This window comes from Delphinus delphis, chromosome 19, assembly GCF_949987515.2.
Source record: "Delphinus delphis chromosome 19, mDelDel1.2, whole genome shotgun sequence".
Classification (NCBI taxonomy): domain Eukaryota; kingdom Metazoa; phylum Chordata; class Mammalia; order Artiodactyla; family Delphinidae; genus Delphinus; species Delphinus delphis.
Genome location: NC_082701.1, coordinates 56,031,676 through 56,037,675, shown reverse-complemented (window position 1 = coordinate 56,037,675; position 6,000 = coordinate 56,031,676).

Below are 6,000 nucleotides of genomic sequence, written 5' to 3'. Positions count from 1 at the left end.
TGTAACTTGCTTTAACATGGATAAACTTGGAGGATGGGTGCTAAGCGAGGTAAGCTAGTCACAAAAGGACACATACTGTATGATTCCACTTTACAAGGTCCCTAGAGGAGTCCAAACCATAGAGACGGAAAGTAGGATGGTTGCCAAGGGCCAGGGGAAAAGGGGATGGGGAATTAGTGTTTAATGGGGACAGAGTTTCAGTTTAGGTAGATGAGAAAAGTTCTGGAGGTGGACGGTGGTGATGGCCGCACAACAATGTGAATGAATTTAATACCCCTGAACATACACTTTAAAATGATTAAAATGGTAAATTTTATGTACATTTTACCACTCATTTTTTAAAAAAGAATATTTAAGCACACACCTCCACACTAGGGCTTAGAAACTCAGTGCTTCCAGGGACCAGGTGAGTGTCTCCGGTGATGCAACTGACAAGCTGTCTGGGTCCATTCGGGCAGCTATAACAAAATACCACAGCCTGGGTAGCTTTTAAACAACAGAAATTTACTTCTCAACGTTCTGGAGGTGGAAGTTTGAGATCAGGGTGCCAGAGTGATCAGGAGAGGGCCGTCTTCCAAGTCGTGGACTTCTTGCTGTGTCCTCACCTGGTGGAAGAGCCGAGCAGCTCTGCGGCATCTCCTTTATAAGGGCACTAACCCCACACATGCAACCTTTTCCCATGTCTTGCCCTGTGCCTCTCTTCCATCCGGCAGTTCCTATGGGAAGCAATATCCTTTTATAATAAACAGGAAATTTAGTAAGTAGAATCCTTCTCTGAGTTCTGTGAGCTGCTCCAGACATTTAAGTGAATCCAAGGAGGGGGTTCATGGGAACCTCCCATTTCTAGCCAGTTGGTCAGAAGCCCAGGGGACAACCTGAACTTGTGATTGGCATCTGGAGCAAGAGGTAGGACAGCCTAATAGGACTGAGCCCTCACCTGTGGACATGATGCCATCTCCTTGGTGGTGCTGGAAAACCCACACCACACACCAGAATGGGTACCAGAATCATTTTACCTCTCAACAGAGTGTCACCTGCATGAGGTCAAGGACCACATCTCAATCCCCCACTGTCAGAATATCGTTGGTCATCAATAAATATATTCTGAATAAACTTATTAATTAAAACATTTTAAAAGGCAGTATGCTTTAAAACTCTTTAGTAATTACATATAACTTAAGTAATTGTAATTGTACTTATAATTTGTACTTTTCTCTTTAAAATTAAATGGTTCTGAATCATGGATTGATCTAATCCTGTCCGTGCACCCAGCTTGAGGAAAGCTCATTTTAACTTAACTTGAACTTTTAGTTTGACGTGAATAATGTGAAGAAAACTTTAAGGCTTCAGCACTAATTGTGTGTCTACTAATAAACTTCGACCGTGGAGTAATCTGTCATCAGAAGACTTTGAAGGAGAATACAATGTAAAAAAATCCACAAAACGAGTTGAAACGGAGTTGCCTTCTGAGGCGTGGAAAGAGGCAGGTGACTCAGGGGGACGTCATTTAGGTTAGAAGCCTTGAAGAATTCATTGGCGTGCATACCTTTCATATATAAAAATAACCATCTTGAAAAAAGAAAGAAAAAAAGTAAATCAAGAATTTAAAACAAGAGAAAGCAGTGCACGGATAGAGGTGAACACAGGTGGCCCGTAAAAATATGTCATGGGGGGCGGGGGGCAGAAAGACTGTCCACAAAAGCGTTTAAAAGTCTAAAGAAGTAGGGCTTCCCTGGTGGCGCAGTGGTTGAGAGTCCACCTGCCGACGCAGGGGACACGGGTTCGTGCCCCGGTCCGGGAAGATCCCACATGCCGCGGAGCGGCTGGGCCCGTGAGCCATGGCCGCTGAGCCTGCGCGTCTGGATCCTGTGCTCCGCAACGGGAGAGGCCACAGCAGTGAGAGGCCTGCGTACCATACACACACACACAAAAAGTCTAAAGAAGTGAATGAAATAATTCACTACTCAGAGGCAATCACTCCAATATATTCTTGTATGACACACATTTTAATGTGTTTTAAATAACTGAGGTAACGATGAAGATACAATTTCACATCCTACTCTTTTCCACCTGATACTGCAGAAGAACCATTTTTCCCGTATAACTATGGCTATAAAAGAGAGAAAGCAATTCTTTGAAGTCTTTATAAAGGTCATAACCTTTGATTCTGTATTCACTTACTAATCCTGTTTATATCTAGACTAAGGAAATAATCCAAAATGGATAAGTATTTATGTACAACATTTTCATTGAAGCGTTATTTATAACAGTATAAAATTAGAAACAGGGACAAATTCCAATAACAGGAAAAAGGCAAATTATGACAAGTCCATAAGATGGACTACCTTGAGGTCACTAAAAATTATGTTTTCTAATAAAGCATATTGTTAGGGGCATGTTTAGTAAGTAAAAATATTCTGTTAAATAAATAAAGCAGGATACAAAATTATATATTTTTATCGTCTTTATGTTATACACACATAAATTTATATACAACTATGCAGAGAAAAAATTGAATATATGATCCTTCAGGTGTTCACCACGCTGAACTCCAGGTGGTAGGAATCAAGTGATTTTTATGTTCTCATTACATTTTTCTATCGTTTCTAAATTTCATGTAATAAGTAGGCATTAATTTCTTTATCCAGGAGGGGAAAGATAATATTTTAATAAAGTCTCTTGATTGAGTTAATGCACAAAAGTCATTAGAAATTTTTTTAAAAACTTGGATAATTCCACACTATACATGAATGATAACTGTGAATAAATCATATTTGTATGACAGTCCTTAATTAGGTGGAAATAGTAGTACTTAAAAAAACTTTCTTGGGTTAAGTTTTAAAGCTTTTGATTCATAAATTCCAAGCTAAGTACTAGAGCTGTCAGGCCCTTCAAATCAATCACTGTGTATCCAGACCACTTTTTTTTTCCTTTCTGACAGTTTTGAAATGTTATTTCACCAACTTAGGGACTCAGATGATCAAGATGATAAAGAATTGGATTTTACAAACTCTTCAAGTCAAAATTTATTTTTTCAGGGACGTATTTATGTTTCTTGCCTCTAAAACAGGGCAGTCCGTTCAAAGAACGCCCTGAAAGAAGGAAAGATGTTAATGGCCCGTGAGGAGTTTGAAAGGATTTCCTAATCTGTAGGAGAGCTTCGAAGTAGGCCAACCCACAAGGCCATGGGCGAGAGCAGAGCCAGGAACGTGGTCTATCCTGTGAGCTGGCCACAAAGGAGGGAGCAGCTCTCGGCCCCAGGGATGCACTGTTTTTGCTCTTGAGCAGGTGAGATGAGGGGAGGAGATTTAGGAAAGAGAACCTAGAGTTTAGCTGGGGGCATGTTTTTATCTGAGATGCTCAGGGAGACGTCCAAATAGGTGTCCAGTAGGCAGCCGGCTGGAGGGATCTGTGGCTCTGCGTCTCAGAAGTAGCTGGACTGCGGTGAACTTGCCTGCGGCCCCATCTTCTGCTGGTCCCTCTGGAACTCTCTCGCCCCTCTCCCACACACTCCATGCACATCCCCACTGATCAGACTGCAGTTCCCAACTGGCCGGATTCCTATCCATCTAGATCTTTGCCATGGTTCTCTCCCTCTGCCTCCCGACCACCCTCCAGCCAATCACCTGGCTGCATCCTACCGGATGGATGGGTTTGACCCTTCCTTTCCCCCACCCCAAATCAGGCTGGTCCCCGCTCTCCTTCTTTCCCACAGCTCCTCCGCATGGCCCCTTTGTCACGCTGCGTTGCATCTTCGCCTCCCCCAGGAATTACTTGAGGCAAGACATGTGTCTTATTTAGGTTGTGTCCCGAGCAGTGGTAGGCACTCAGTAAATATTTACTGAATGCATGAACTCATCTCTGCCCCCAGCTTCTTCTTGCTTCAAGTCACACGGAATAGCGTATCCCAAACAAGTCTCTGAGCTTCCCTCCTATCAGACGACTCCCCTTCCCAAGAGTTTCCGGAGTCTTCTATTGTTGACTGCTTCCCACGGAGATGTGGTGTCCTCCATGGCTCCTTCTTCTGCTAAATATATCAAAAGAGAAAGCACGCAAGGTCTAGATGTTTTGAGGCCAGGATTCCATGGAGGAAGGATAACAGCTTCATCTTTATCTTTAAAGATATAAACGAGCCTCTAGCACCTGCACAAGTATGAAGGCTGAAGGAAGGCTCCTCAGTGCGTTCTACTCACCTCTCTCAGGACACTGCACCCTGGGGACCTCAACCCCCTTTCAGTTCCCAGAAAAACAGACTGTTGGATGGGAACAGACTATCCCAAGCTCTCACAGGAGGAATGCAGGCTTGAGCCCACAGATATGTTACTACAGCAGATCTTGTGCTATCTCGGGAGTACTTTATCATCTTTCATCCCCAGTAATAATAAACAAGAGTGGGAATGAAAAAATAAAACTAGATGCTAGTGATGGTTGGTTTAGATGAGCTTTTAATTAATTAATTTATTTATTTATGTTTTTTGGTACGCGGCCTCTCACTGTTGTGGCCTCTCCCGCTGCGGAGCACAGGCTCCAGACGCGCAGGCTCAGCGGCCATGGCTCACGGGCCCAGCCGCTCCGCGGCATGTGGGATCTTCCCGGACCGGGGCACGAACCCGTGTCCCCTGCATCGGCAGGCGGACTCCCAACCACTGCGCCACCAGGGAAGCCCTAGATGAGCTTTTTATAACTGAGAACGTGACCCCCGGGGGACTCTTCCACCTTGAATGGCCCATCAGTGCCCTTGAGGGAGTCAGTTGTGTATTCGGTTGTGAAGGATAGGAGAAATAATTATGGATCCTACACAAAGTGCTGGAAATACATTATTGAACCTTGAATCGAGAAGGGAAGTTGCATTAGGGCTTTAAAGGATTCTAGCTCTCTTTTAAAAATCCCTTATGATATATAAGTCTATCATCCCCCTTTTAGCCAGTTTCAGGAACATGTTAGCGATGATAGCTTGAGGGCTGCCCGATAAAATAGGACCCGGCAGAGTGAGGGAAGTCAAACAGCCAGGGCCACTGTGTGCAATGCTGTGAGATCGACATTCCCTTAAAGGAGACCCAGAGTTACAAGGGGTGACTGCTTAGTAATGGACTTGGTAAAGAGCATGGGACAGGGGAAAAGGTGCCTGAATAGGAATCCAAGCTCTCCAGTTTTGAAAGGAAATGAAGTCTATGCCCTGACGCGGTGGGTCTCAACCTTTAGCAGGAATCACAATCATCTGGAAAGCTTCTGAAATGCGGAGTTTCTGACTCAGTAGGTCTGAGATGGGGCCTGAGGATTTACATGTCTATCAACTTCCCAGGGGATGCTGACACGGTCCAGGACACACTCTTGGAGAACCAAGGCTCTCAATCTTGGCTACATGTTAGAATCACTTGGGGAGCTTTCTGTTTAATTTCATTTTATTATTTAATTTTTTCAGCTTTACTGAAATATAAATGACACATAACATGGTGTAAGTTTAAGGTGTACAACATCTTGATTGGATATGTTTATAAATCGCAAATTAGGGACTTCCCTGGCAGTCCAGTGGTTAGGACTCTGCGCTTCCACTGCAGGGGGCACGGGTTCAATCCCTGGTCAGGGAACTAAGATCCTGAATGTCATGCAGTGTGGCACGGCCAAAAAATAAAAAATAATAAAATAAACTGCAAATTGATGACCACCATTGTATTAGCTACCACCTCTATCCTGTGTCATAATTACCATTTCTTTTTCTGCGGTAAGAACCTTTAAGATCTGTTGTCTTAGCAACATTCAAATACACAGTACAGTATTATAAGCTATAATCACTGTGCTATATGTTAGATACCCAAACTTCTTTTTTTTTTTTCTAATTTTTGGCCACGCCGTGGGATCTTAGTTCCCCTGACCAGGGATTGAACCCGTGCCCCCTGCAGTGGAAGTGTGGTGTCTTAAACACTGGACCACCAGGGAAGTCCCCGATACCCAAACTTTTCACTTATAACTGGAAGTTTGTACCCTTTGACCAATATCTCC